General features: G+C 48.1%; 1 long non-coding RNA gene across 1 annotated transcript; it reads left to right on the top strand.

Moving 5' to 3' along the window:
* The first annotated feature begins 2575 nt into the window (after nt 1-2575).
* On the top strand, nt 2576-4981 carry LOC123993799. The gene is made up of 3 exons (XR_006831524.1): nt 2576-2695; nt 4447-4746; nt 4930-4981. It is a non-coding gene; the product is annotated as an uncharacterized LOC123993799 (long non-coding RNA).
* The last annotated feature ends 8990 nt before the right edge of the window (nt 4982-13971 follow it).

The raw sequence follows: 13971 nt of genomic DNA, 5'->3' as shown, positions 1-13971 counted from the left end.
GGGTAGGCAACAACACCTCCGTCACACTGACCCTCAAGACGGGGGCCCCTCATGGGTGAATGCTTAGTCCCCTCCTGTAATCCCTGTTCACCCATGACTGCATGACCACGCATGACTCCAACACCATCATCAAGTTTGCTGATGAGACGACGGTGGTAGGCCTGATCACCGGCGAAGATGAGACAGCCTACAGGGAGGAGGTCAGAGACTGTGTGGTGCCAGGACAACAACCTCTCCTTCAACGTCAGCAAGACAAGGGAGATGATCGTGGACTATAGGAGAAAGAGGGGAAAGCACACCCACACCGACATCTACGGGGTTGTAGAGAAGCGGGTCAAGAGCATGAAGTTCCTTGCTGTCCACCTGCACAGTCGTGGAGAGGGCATGACACTGACTTTTCACCCTCAGGAGGTTGAAAATATTTGTCATGGGCCCTCTGATCCTCAAAAGGTTCTACAGCTGCACCATTGAGAACATCTTGACTGGCTGCATCACCGCTTGGTATGGCAAATGCATTGCCCTTGACCGCAAAGCCTTACAGAGGGTGGTGTGGACAGCCCAGTACATCACTGGGGCAGAGCTCCCTGCCATCCAGGACCTCTATATCAGGCAGTGTGAATGGAAGGCCCAGAAAATTGTTAAAGACTCCAGCCACCCAAGTCAATCTGCTACAGTCCGGCAAATGGTACCGGAGCATCGGCTCTTGGACCAACTGGCTCCATGACAGCTTCTAACCCCAAACCTAAGACTGCTAAATAGGTCATTAAATGGTCACCCAGACTATTTGCATTGACCCTATCTTGCACTGACTCTATGCTAACTCACACGACTATATACAGTATACACACTATATATGCACTCACACCACACACTTTCACATACACTACATATGCACACACACACACGTGCATACTGACACAACACACACGTACGCGCGCGCGCGCACACACACACACACACACACACACACACACACACACACACACACACACACACACACACACACACACACACACACACACACACACACACACACACACACACACACACACACACACACACACACACACACACACACACACACACACACACACACACAATCTGCTGCTGCTACTCTGTTCTTTATTCTTGCTCTTATTATTATCTATCCCAATGCCTAGTCACTTTACCCTGCCTTCATATACATATCTAGCTCAAATACCTCATACCCCTGCACATAGATCTGGTACTGGTACTCCCTGTATATAGATCCACATTGATCTGGTACTGGTACTCCCTGTATATAGCTCCACATAGATCTGGTACTGGTACTCCCTGTATATAGCTCCATTCTTGTGTATTTTATTCCTCTTGTGCTACAATTTTATTATTACAGTTTTTAACAAAGGCTTACACAAGATTTCTGAAACTATGGCTCCTTTTCTCTTGACTCTACACACAAAACCCAAAACACACAGACAACATGCAAAACATCACACATCTCGAATGATTAGCTCTTATACACGCCAACTACACACGGATGTGACAAATGTAAAACACTACTATCTTGTGTCTTTTGCATGTTCAGTGTGCAGTGGAGTCCATGGCAGTTTGTCATAACACTCACATGTGCATGTATGTGCACAAATATATACAGTATGTATGCATGTTCAGTATATTTTTACACTATAAACAGAAATGCAAGGGGGGGAAAAATAAAATGTCTTTCTTTCTCAAAACATTGTATTTTCATCCAGATTTCGGGATGAACAGACAAAACAAATACAGTAGAAGATAGGCTTGTTACTGTAATGAAAACAACTATTAGAGTGCATCCTGTCTCCTGTTTGGGTCTGGCCATAGCAGCTCATCAACATCACAAGCGATGTTTTCTCTGGCTAAACAGCGGGGGAAGTTGCATCTGGAGTGGAGTATCCAGCCCTGTCAAGCCCCCTCGTCTGTCACCACAGGCCTCCTCCTCGTCCCTCCTCTTACTCTCACTCCTCTTCCTCTGACTCTCTCTCCAAAATTGGCCTCCATTGTTGTCCAAACCAAAAAAGCCAACCTGAAGCCTATATATAGTTAAGCTCTGATTTCTAAGTCAAGAAATGAGCTATTATGTGTTTTCACACGTGAACACTAGGTGTAGGTAATCGGTAAATGAGTGTGGCATCTTGAATGACAGTGTTTTCCAAACAAAACACAAGACCTGTTAGTTTTGAATGACGTGTCTAATGTAGAGAACTGTTTAGTGTTTTGCAAAAAGTGTGTTTTACAATTGCAAACTGAGTGTAAAGCAGATAATGTGCTTGCAGTTTTGGTCTGAAGATCAGGTACATGAGTTAATGTTTTCACTGAGTGTGCCTCAAGTACCACTTTTAGTGTGTAAGCGATTCATTTTTTTTACAATCTTTTTTCTTACTCTGCATTGTTGGGAAGGTCTCTTCAGCAAGCGTTTCACGATAAAGTCTACACCTGTTGTATCTGGCGCATGTGATAAATACAATTTGATCTCTCCCTCTCTCCCTCCTACTAATCCTGAGTGGCTTAAACAGATGCAGCTCCATCACAGCTCTGCATATCACATTGTTGGCCAGTGAGGCAATCAGGCACAGAGAGACAGTTTTCGGTGGGAAAGTGAACTGATCCATTCACAGACGCATTAGACACATCAACAATGGCAGTCATGTGAACACTTCGGCACATTTTGAGACGCGTGAGTGAAAAGGAGCAAAAAAGAAAACAATAACAAAATGTATCAACATCATCTATGGTTTGATTTGAGGTGCTTGTTTGAGTTGGAGGAGAGCTGAAAAGCTGTTGATGTACAGTTTATTGCACAGTTAATCATGTACAGTTTATTGTACAGTAGATGAAGTATGTGTGCTTGAGAGATTGTTATGGTGACAGCTCTAGTCTCGTAAACAGTGCAGCTGATCCATTCACTGTGTAAACAGCTTATAACGACACGAGGCGATACCCAGCTGCAGATGGTTCGAGTCTCTGATATTTATTGAACAACGAGGGGAGGCAAGAGGCAGGTTGAGGACAGACAAAAGTTCATAACCAGGTCAGAGTCCAAATGGTACAGGGCGGTAGGCAGGTTTGAGGTCAGGGGCAGGCAAAAGGTCAGAACCGGGAGGACTAGAAAAGAGAGACTAGGAAAAACAAGAGCTTTGAAAAACGCTGGTTGACTTGGCAAGATGAACTGGCAACAGACAAACAGAGAACACAGGTATAAATACACTGAGGGTAATAGGGAAGATGGGTGATACGTGGAGGGGGGTGGAGACAATCACAAGGACAGGTGAAACAGATCAGGGTGTGACAGTATGCCCCCTCTAGGGGCGTCAACTAGTGTCCTACCTGTGCGCATACCTGGTTTACCGCGATGGAAGTCGGCGATGAGAGCCAGGTCCAGGATGTCCTTAGCAGGGACGCAGCACCTCTCCTCTTGGCCATAACCCTCCCAGGCAACTAGGTACTGGAAACACCTGCCCAGTGGTCGAACACTCAGGAGGCGTTTCACCGTGTACACCGGATGGCCATCGATGACATGGGGAGGGCCTGGAAACAGAAGACAAAGGGCTGTGAGACAAGGGCTTAATCCTGGACACATGAAAAGAAGGGTGTATGAGGAGGGTACGGGGTAACAGAATACGAACAGCAGTGGGACTAAGGACTCTAGAGATGGGGAAGGGACCAATGAAATCGGGGGGAAAGTTTGCGGAACTCCATCTGGAGGGGACGATAGTGGGGAGCCGGAGTCCGGCGGCGGTCCACTTGTCGACGATACCTGGAGTTGGTCTTGAGAAGAGACAGCCGAGCCACTACTGCCAGGATGACGCTGTTGCCATCAGACGGAGGAAGCCCAGTGACAAAATCCAGGGATATATGGGACCACGGGCAATGAGGAATGGGCAGTGGCTGAAGAATGCCTCACGGAGCTTGCCGCAGAGTTATATTCTGGGCACATACCGTGCATGCAGTGACGAAGGCAGAGCCGTCAGGAACCATAGTGGGCCACCAGAGGCGTTGTCGGAGGAAGGCCAGGGTTCGACGGGAGCCAGGATGACATGTAAGCCTGGAGGAATGAGCCCAATCCAGGACCTGGACCTGGGCCAAATCAGGGACAAACATCCGGTTAGCCGGGCCTCCTCCAGCATCCGGTTGGAACCATTGTGCCTTTCAGACCAGGGTCTCAACACCCCAAACAACTGAAGCCGCAAGGCATGAGGTAGGGAGGATGGTCTCAGAGTCAGAGGGTGTAGCATTGGAAATGTATAGGCGAGAGAGAGCGTCTGGCTTCACATTCTTAGACCCTGGGCAGTAGGAGATGGTGAAGTTGAACCTGGTGAATAACAGAGCCCAACGGGCCTGCCTAGAGTTAAGGTGCTTGGCAGTGTGGAGCTATTCCAAATTCTTATGGTTTGTCCAAACCAAAAATGTATGTTCTGCTCCTTACAGCCAGTTCCTCCACTCCTCCAGCACCATCTTGACCGCCAGAAGTTCCCGGATATCTACGTCGTAGTTTCTCTCAGAGGAGTTGAGACGATGGGACAGGAAGGGACAGGAATGGAGCTTTTGGTCATGGGAAGATTGCTGGGACAGGATGGCCCCCACTCCAAATTCAGAAGCATTGACCTCAACCACAAACTGACGGGACGGGTCCGGATGGACGAGGATTGGGGCAGTAGTGAACCAATGCTTCAGATCCACAAAGCCCTGTAAACAGCTGGGGACCATGTGAACGGTACCTTGGGAGAAGTGAGTGCAGAGAGGGGAGCCGCCTGGGTGCTTCCCTCCAGTATTTATGCTGCAGTAGTTTGTGTCGGGGGGCTAGGGTCAGTTTGTTATATCTGGAGTACTTCTCCTGTCCTATTCGGTGTCCTGTGTGAATCTAAGTGTGCGTTCTCTAATTCTCTCCTTCTTTCTTTCTTTCTCTCGGAGGACCTGAGCCCTAGAACCATGCCCCAGGACTACCTGACATGATGACTCCTTGCTGTCCCCAGTCCACCTGGCCATGCTGCTGCTCCAGTTTCAACTGTCCTGAGCCCTAGGACCATGCCCCAGGACTACCTGACATGATGACTCCTTGCTGTCCCCAGTCCACCTGGCCATGCTGTTGCTCCAGTTTCAACTGTTCTGCCTTATTATTATTCGACCATGCTGGTCATTTATGAACATTTCAACATCTTGGCCATGTTCTGTTGTAATCTCCACCTGGCACAGCAAGAGGAGGACTGGCCACCCCACATAGCCTGGTTCCTCTCTAGGTTTCTTCCTAGGTTTTGGCCTTTCTAGGGAGTTTTTCCTAGCCACCGTGCTTCTACACCTGCATTGCTTGCTGTTTGGGGTTTTAGGCTGGGTTTCTGTACAGCACTTTGAGATTTCAGCTGATGTACGAAGGGCTATATAAATACATTTGATTTTGATTTGATTTGATCTGTAGCCCTGGATGAAGCGGCGGTAGAAATGAGAAAACTACAGGAAATGTTGCACTTGCGCTCTGGATGTGGGTTGGGGCCAATCCACCGCCACTCTCATTTTCAAGATCCATCTGGACATTTCCTTCAGCGATGACGTATCCCAGAAAGGAGATAGTAGAGGGGTGAAACCCGCACATCTTCACCTTCACAAACAACTGGTTCTCCAGGAGGCGCTGAAGGACGTGTTCTTGGGCAGCCCGGGAGAAGACAAGGATGTCATCGAGGTAGACAAACACAAAACGATTCAGCATGTCACGGAGCACATCGTTGACCAGGGCCTGGAAAACAGCGGGAGTGTTGGTGAGCCCAAATGGTCAGAACCGGGAGGACTAGAAAAAAGAGACTAGGAAAAACAGGAGCTTTGAAAAACGCTGGTTGACTTGGCAAGACAAGACGAATTGGCAACAGACAAACAGATAACACATCTATAAATACACTGAGGGTAATAGGGAAGATGGGTGACACCTGGAGGGGGGTGGAGACATTCACAAGGACAGGTGAAACATATATATTAATGGTGACACAGCTAATCCTGCTGTTGTTCATGATGGGGTCAGTAATGCAGGGAATGACTAAAAGTTTAGAGAAAGAGTTCAATTCTTGTTACACTTGATGAATGACAGGGTAACAGACTGGTTAGACAGTTATTTGTAAGGTTACAGATGCTGTTTTTCTTGTCAGTCCCGTAGAATAAGACCTTAAAATAACCATTAATATTCGTCCATATTCATCAGAAAATATGGCAAAATTCAATATTTGGGTTCGAAGCAAAGGCCTAGATATTAGCTTGGGGAGCTAATAAACACTCTTCAAAAATAAAAAAGCTTGAATCCTGTATTTCCAGCATGTGTCCAGCATTTTTGCTTGCATCTGTCAAGTATTTGGACTCCATTGTGTGCTGATTTACTCCAATATTCATGACATGTAACTCTGTTGTGTTGTCCAGGCCATATTTGCAGTGTTTTTCCTTGGCAGTTGAATCGTGACTATACAGGACCAAGACGCTCTGGATCATTTGGCTGCCCAAGACGCTCAGGATCATTTGGCTGACCAAGACGCTCTGGATCATTTGGCTGCCCAAGACGCTCTGGATCATTTGGCTGCCCAAGATGCTCTGGATCATTTGGCTGACCAAGACGCTCTGGATCATTTGGCTGCCCAAGACGCTCTGGATCATTTGGCTGACCAAGACGCTCTGGATCATTTGGCTGCCCAAGACACTCTGGATCATTTGGCTGACCAAGACGCTCTGGATCATTTGGCTGCCCAAGACGCTCTGGATCATTTGGCTGACCAAGACGCTCTGGATCATTTGGCTGACCAATCTGACGAGGTGATGCTCTAACTTCTCCACCAAGTCAGTTGACCTAATGCTACAAGGCTCCCGCAAGCTACTTCACCATAAACATCACATACTGTAGCTGCCATAGCTTTAGGAAGCATATGCTTCCTCCCAATCGCTTTCCAATCTAAGCAGAGGATATTGATTCAAAAGTCATATCATGGACTTTTCCTATATCAGGATGACATTGCTGTGTTATCATTGGTGGACGGAATAGGAAATGAAGAGGCTACTTATCTATACCTATTTACAACTATACTATGGTCTCGGAATCAGCTGTTCTATTAGAGAGTGATTGGTTTTGGAACACCGTGCAGCAACAGGCGGTGCCTATGCCCATGTGCCAGCTCAGCATTTAGACAGCCGTTCCCATTGGTATTATTATTGAAGATGGAGCTAGGGATTTGGGCACTGGGCTGATGTCAGCCTGGCCAATCAAAATTCATTATCCTGTGTTTTTAATAGGGTAGTTATGGTTTCAACTGATTGCCCTTTAAGGTGAGCAAATTGGCATGAGTATTAAAATGACAGTATAATATTATTTGACCCATTTATGGCAAATGGAATTACGATAATGGACTTTTTGTCTGTGTTGAACATTGCCATATCTACAATCTATAGCCTAAGTGTATTGTTTAAATAATAAAGCGTCACACCGCCACGTTTTGGTGGGGCTGGAGAAATGTTACCGCTCTAAAATGAGTTAACAGAGCTATGGATGCATGTCATTCATTTAAAAGTGAAACAATTGATGTATCAATTGCAGATTGCTCCTTTAATCATCGTATTTGTCATGCCATTTTGTGTTTCTAAGAGTGTTATGTTTCACTATATTGGATCACTCCAATATATTGGTAACACTCTGCGGCGGAGGGATACATCCGAGGTGAGGATTTACAGATTTACTCCCGTGACACAGGGGCTGGGATCCGCCTCTATATATAGACCCCACTACCACGACATGTTCTTTCATTTTCTCGGCGGTCCGTATGGTTTGAGGTATAAACTTTCTGAAGTGAGCTTGGTAAGTCACTGGTAAGTGTAATATCTTGCTTGGAAGTATACTCACTGGCAGTTTGCTCCGCTCGTGGTTTGTCGTGCTTGTGTTTCGTTAGCGGTACACTACGACTCCGTGTGCATTAATTTATTGGTGGCTTTTGCTACCACAAACCGTCATTTACCTTCCACAACTTGTCGACTGGTTCGATCTATGTGTGTGTTGTGAATTGCGTAACATGCTGCTCCCCGCGCCTCTCTGTTAATTATCTTGCAGTGTTTTTCTTGTTCTTTCCCCTGCAGAGTGTGAGTATCGTGGAAAACTTCGTTGAGACATTAACTTTGGGGTTCGTTAACAGGTGGTACTCTATATGGTGCTGTTTGTTCTGCTTGGATATTAAACCAGTAGGTAATATTGCAGTTGGCGTAAAACCAAAACCAAATAAATCAAATCCGTTACCTGGTTGCTGTTTTTTTTGACTGCCTGTTTTTCCCACAGGGGTCTTCCACGTATTTTGCAGAGGTACTGGGTAATTTATCCCTCACCGGGTTCCTATTCCTCCAAGCGGGTCACGACATAGCTCTCCCAGGGCGTCGAACCCTTGCTCTGTGGCAGTGTTGGCTTGGCTGAGTTTATGGCTTCCCTTTGTGACAGGTGTGATGGTGGCATCCCCCTGGGGATCCGCATACCCCGTGTATGCACTGTCTGGGTTTGAGCCACACATAGAGGGTGGTGGAGCGCCCTACTGGATGCATGTTTTGTGTGGTGTTCTCAGAACGCCTGCACCTGGCATGATTGGAGGCCATGTGCGAGTGGGTTGACCAGGCTCAGGCTGGGGACGAGCTCCTTCCCTCAGGTGAGGTGCGGCAGCGAGCTGTTAGTCCCTCCTATTGGGCCCAGTACCCCTCCCAGGAATTGTGGCCGGAGCCACCGCAGGCAAAGCTGGGACCACCTTGAACGGAGGGCGCATGCCCTGCGTCAGGAGGTTGATAGCTTCGATGGCGACAACAGCTGTTCCCTGATGGCCAGTGATAGGCTGTTCCTGGGGGATGATGTTGGCATTGTTCACCACCGTGAGCAGGGTTACCAAGCTGACAGGTCATCAGAAGCCGCCAGGAGGGGCTTCATCGTCCCCCAGCGGCTCGAGAAGCTATGAGGAGCCTACTCACTTGGTAGCCACTGCACTGAACATCAACTGGTGGACAGTGATGACTCTCCATCTGTCCCCATCTCTGCTGAGTTCCTCGAGGCCTTGCAGGAGATCTGGGCCTCTGCCAGGGCGGAACCCACGACTGAAGGAGGGACCCCCCCAGAGTCTTTAATGCGGACTTGAAAGCCGCATATGGGTCCCTCTGCTCTCTTGGACACCTTACCAACACAGCCATGCTGCTGCAGGCTTACCTGCATACTCTGTTTTCCTGGCTGCAGGAGGGCACATAGCAGCTCCACCGGGAAGTGATGGAGGTGTCTCGCCTGCTTTCCCTGCTCCAAAGGGATGTGGCCCTGGTGCAAGTGGTCCCAGCACCATCTCTGGCTGGCCCAATCCCGTCTGCCACCTGCTCTCCAGAGCACATTTGTCACTCACCCCATCACCCCAGAACTGACATTTGGCTGGGGTTGATGACATTCTAGAGCAGACCGATAAGGTTCATAGGGATCGAGAGAACCTGAGACAGTTCATTCCGCCTCCTCAGGCCCCGGGTACAAGGCAGATGGAATGTCGCCACACACCTGCACCCGAACGACGGTGAGGTCCTTCTCCTGCCCCATTGCCTTGTGCTAAGGTATGATAGCGGGGAGGGGCACAGCATGCAGTGAAGCAACAGGCTGTTTCCCACACAGGTCTACCCTGGTTCTTGCAGAGGTACTGGGTAATTTATCCCTCCCCGGGTTCCTATTCCTCCAAGGGGGTCACAACATAAGCTCTCCCAGGGCGATGGATCCCTGCTTTGTGGCCTTGTTGGCTTGGTTGAGCGTATGACCTAACTTTGTGAGAGGTGTGATGGTGTCAACCATCACTGACATAGGGACGTGCCTGGGAGACCCAGGTGCTCGAGGCACCAGAGGACACACCCTTCCCCGGCCTCGGCGCTTCTCCAGGTCTCAAAGGGCAAAGTGGGAGGAGGGTGTGGAGCATAGTGTTGTCCACTATGCTCGAGGGGTACCGACTCTAATTACGGTGCCGGCCCCCGTCCTTCAGGGGCCTTCGTATCACCACGGTGGCCGACCCCCTGAAGAAAACACTGCGGCCGAAGATCTCCTCACTCCTGGATAAGGGTGCCATCCGCAGGATCAAGACATCAGAACAACTAGGTAGGTTCTACTCCACTTATTTTGTGCTTCCAAAAAGAAGCAACCTCAATGTGTACTTATAGGTACTGAGTTTTCACATGCTGTCCCCCAGTCTCGTGTTGCAGGCCGTGTCCTGGGACCAGTGAGTTGAGGCGCTGGACCTGAGGGATGCGTACTTCCATGTTCCTGTTCACCCAGCTTATTGGCAGTCCCTCCGATTCACTTTCGAAGGGATGGTTTATGAATTCATGGTTCTTCCCTTCGCCCTCTCCTTGGCACCCCACACTTTCACAAAGTGCATGGACGCTGTCCTGGCAACTCTCTCATCCCGAGGATTGTTGAACCTCAATTACCTGGACGATTGGCTGATTTGTGCCCCAACCAGGACCCAGGTCATTACTGTAAATGACAAGAAGAGTCATCTGATGCCCACCCAGAGGGTGGCCTTCATTGGCATGGAACTGGACTCTGTCCTCATGAGAGCACACCTTCCCACCAGAAGGGTTCAGGCGATCCATCTTGCCTCAACCACTTTCGGTAGGGGCGGGTAGTACCCGCCCTGACCTGCCATCGCCAGTTGGGCTTGCTTACGGTGGCCTCGTTGCTGATTCCCCTGGGCCTGCTCCATCAACGGCCTCTTCAGCAGTGGCATTGTTTAGCTGGCGTTGTTGCTCTTCTCTCAGGTGGGGTGGAGATGCTGAGGAAGTGCCGCCGTGGCTGGTCAGCACAGACGCCTCCCAGATTGGCTGGGGGGGAGTGACCAAGGGCAGTTCAGCCAGCGGTTGTTTGCTACCCCGTTGGAGCGGCAGGCACATCAATACACTAGAGCTCTGAGCTGTACTGCTGGCCCTGCTGTCCTTCCACATCTGAAAGGAAGGCATGTCCTGGTGAGAATGGACATCAACCATCAGGGTGGACTGAGATCCCACCGCCTCAATCTTATAGCACGGGAGCTCCTTCTCAGAGCTCAGGGCTGTCTAGCGTCGCGGATTTGCTCTTGAGGGAGGGCCTGCCACCTGGGGACTGGAGCCTACATCCACAGGTGGAGCAGCACTTGTGGGACAAGTTCAGGAACAGTGCAGGTGGACCTGTTGCCTCCCTGGACAATGCACACTGGCCCCTGTGGTACTCAATGTCAGAACCACCAGGGCCTTTGGGCTTGAATGCTTTGGCTCACGATTGGCTAGGGCTGGAGCTTTACGCATTCCCCACTTCCCCCCTGATCGAGGCTATGCTGAACAGGACCAGGATGGCAGAACATCTTCTGCTTCTGGTGGCCCCATACTGGCCCAAACAACCCTGATTCAGCCTTCTCCTGTTCGTGTTGTCTCCGACCAGCTCTATGTCTGCTATGGTGAGAGAGTCCTGGGGGCTGGGCTATCAAAGCAGAGGCACTCTCACTGGATCTTGGACACGATTACGACAGCATACTGCCTGGCTGGCATGCCAGTGCTGGAATCTGTGGTGGCATATTCAACACGAGGTGGGTCTGCGTCCTGGGCTCTACTGAGAGAAGTGCCCCTCGCTGAGATCTGTGCTGTGTCCAGCTGTGCTTCCTCTTGCACCTTTGCTAGGTACTATCGGGTAAACGTGGCACCTCACTCTGCAGTTCGTTCAGCGGTCCTGGGCGTCGCCTCCCCTTCTGGGGACTGTGCCATAATCCCCTTCTACATTGACGGCCCCTGCGTCTCTGGCCCACGCTGGGACTTCGCCGCTGGCTGGCAGGGGCCCTCTAGCACCGACTAATCTGATACGTATATACCAATATATTGGAGTGATCCAATATAGTGAAACATAACAAAGGTTATGTATGTAACCACGGTTATGTGAGCTATATGGATCACTCCAATCCTCTACGGTGCTAAAGGCGCCTCAACGTGTGTCACGGCCATGGAATCTATATACTGTATAGGGGCGGACCCCAGCCGTGACACAGGTGTACACGGGAGTAAATCTGTAAATCCTCACCTCGGATGAATCCCTCCGCCACGGAGTGATACCAATATATTGGAGTGATCCATATAGCTCACATAACCGTGGTTACATAGGTAACTTTTGTTTTCAATAGTTAGCAATGCTCTCTTACACAGGTTCTGGGACAGTCTTTTCTGACGGCATCTTTCAACATTTTTGTATATATATATATAACATATTTGTATTTATTATGGATCCCCATTAGCAGCTACTCTTCCTGGGGTCCAGCATAATTAAGGCAGTTATACATTTTTAAAAACATTACAATACATTCTCAACATATTAAGTCTGTATACCTTTCTTTCATTGAGGATTTGTTGAGTACATCAGAATTCAACCAATTCTGCATACGTTTTTTTAATAATAAAATGCTATTTCATTTTCAACATCTCCCCATATACTGTATACTTCTCAATCTGACCGTTATGCTTCTCTCATGACAGAAACATGACACATGACATGAGATTTAACATTAGAATAGCACTCCATAGCTCTATTTAAATTGAAATATGTAGTGTACTCAACATGTTTTATCATTTACATTACACTTGTCAGTGTCATGGTATGAAAATGTCCTTATGCAAAGCTTGTCTTATTCAGTTTTACTGAAAGCTCTTCAGCTTGTGATGAAAAGTATAGTTTCCTCTTTGGTTGAGCCAGAAGGTTAGTTAACTGATGGGGTCTAACCCAGCTGAACTGAGCTCTCTATTCCACCTGGATCCAAGCCAAATGGACGAAAAGCTAATGTTCCCAGTGGGAAAAGTCTGGAGTTTTCCCCTCTCATAACACTCCTTAAGAGTGCAGGATTTTTAAAATCAGCTGCACCTGCTGTGGGCCATCAGCTGCATGGTGGGAAAATGCTGGTATATTTGGTCAGTGTCCCTAGAGGACTTAAAGGTTAAGGACTCAAGGTAAGGTCAGTTATTATGATATTGATTTCCAATCAGAAGAGAGGTACTTTCCAGAGGAAAAACACAAAGCAGGACATGTGAAGCATGGATCATTTCAATGTATGAGGGAATATCACAGTGGACAAGTCTAGGCATGTGCGTGTCCCAAGCTGCATATGAGCTGTAGTATTTCTCTCAGCAGATTAACATTCAATTTCTCTCAGCAGATTAACATTCATCTTCTGTTTCAATAGATTGTCACTGTATTTAATATCAATATAATCCCCAGAATTTGACGTTTGTTAGTGTAACTGATGTGAAATGGCTAGCTAGTTAGCGGTGGTGCGCGCTAATAGCATTTCAAATCGGTGAAGTCACTCGCTTGGAGACCTTGAAGTAGTTGTTCCCCTTGCTCTGCAAGGGCCGTGGCTTTTGTGGCGCGATGGGTAACAATGCCTCGTGGGTGTCTGTTGTTGATGTGTGCAGAGGGTCCCTGGTTCAATACTGTTACTTTAGTACTTTCTGTGGCTTTATAGCCGCTTATATAGGAGAATAAGTGTAAGTCATCTCCCAGCTCATACAAATGTAGCTACATGACATAACATGGAATATTGGCAGTAGTAATCAGTTTATCTTGACACAACATATACAGTGCATTCGGAAAGTATTCAGACCCCATGACTTTTTACACATTTTGTTATGTTACAACCTTATTCTAAAAATGATTAAATTGTTATTCTTTGCTCATCATTATGCACACAATACCCCATAATGACAAAGAAAATACAGGGTTTTATAAATATCACATTTACATAAGTATTCAGACCCATTACTCAGTACTTTGTTGAAGCACCTTTGGCAGCGATTACAGCCTCGAGTCTTATTGGGCATGACGCTACAAGCTTGGCACACCTGTATTTGGGGAGTTTCTCCCATTCTTCTCTGCAGGTCCTCTCAAGCTCTGTCAGGTTGGATGGGGAGCTTCACGGCAAAGCTATTTTCAGGTCT

The sequence above is a fragment of the Oncorhynchus gorbuscha genome, linkage group LG13 (genome assembly GCF_021184085.1).
Source record: "Oncorhynchus gorbuscha isolate QuinsamMale2020 ecotype Even-year linkage group LG13, OgorEven_v1.0, whole genome shotgun sequence".
NCBI lineage: Eukaryota > Metazoa > Chordata > Actinopteri > Salmoniformes > Salmonidae > Oncorhynchus > Oncorhynchus gorbuscha.
This window is presented reverse-complemented; position numbering and strand designations above follow the sequence as displayed.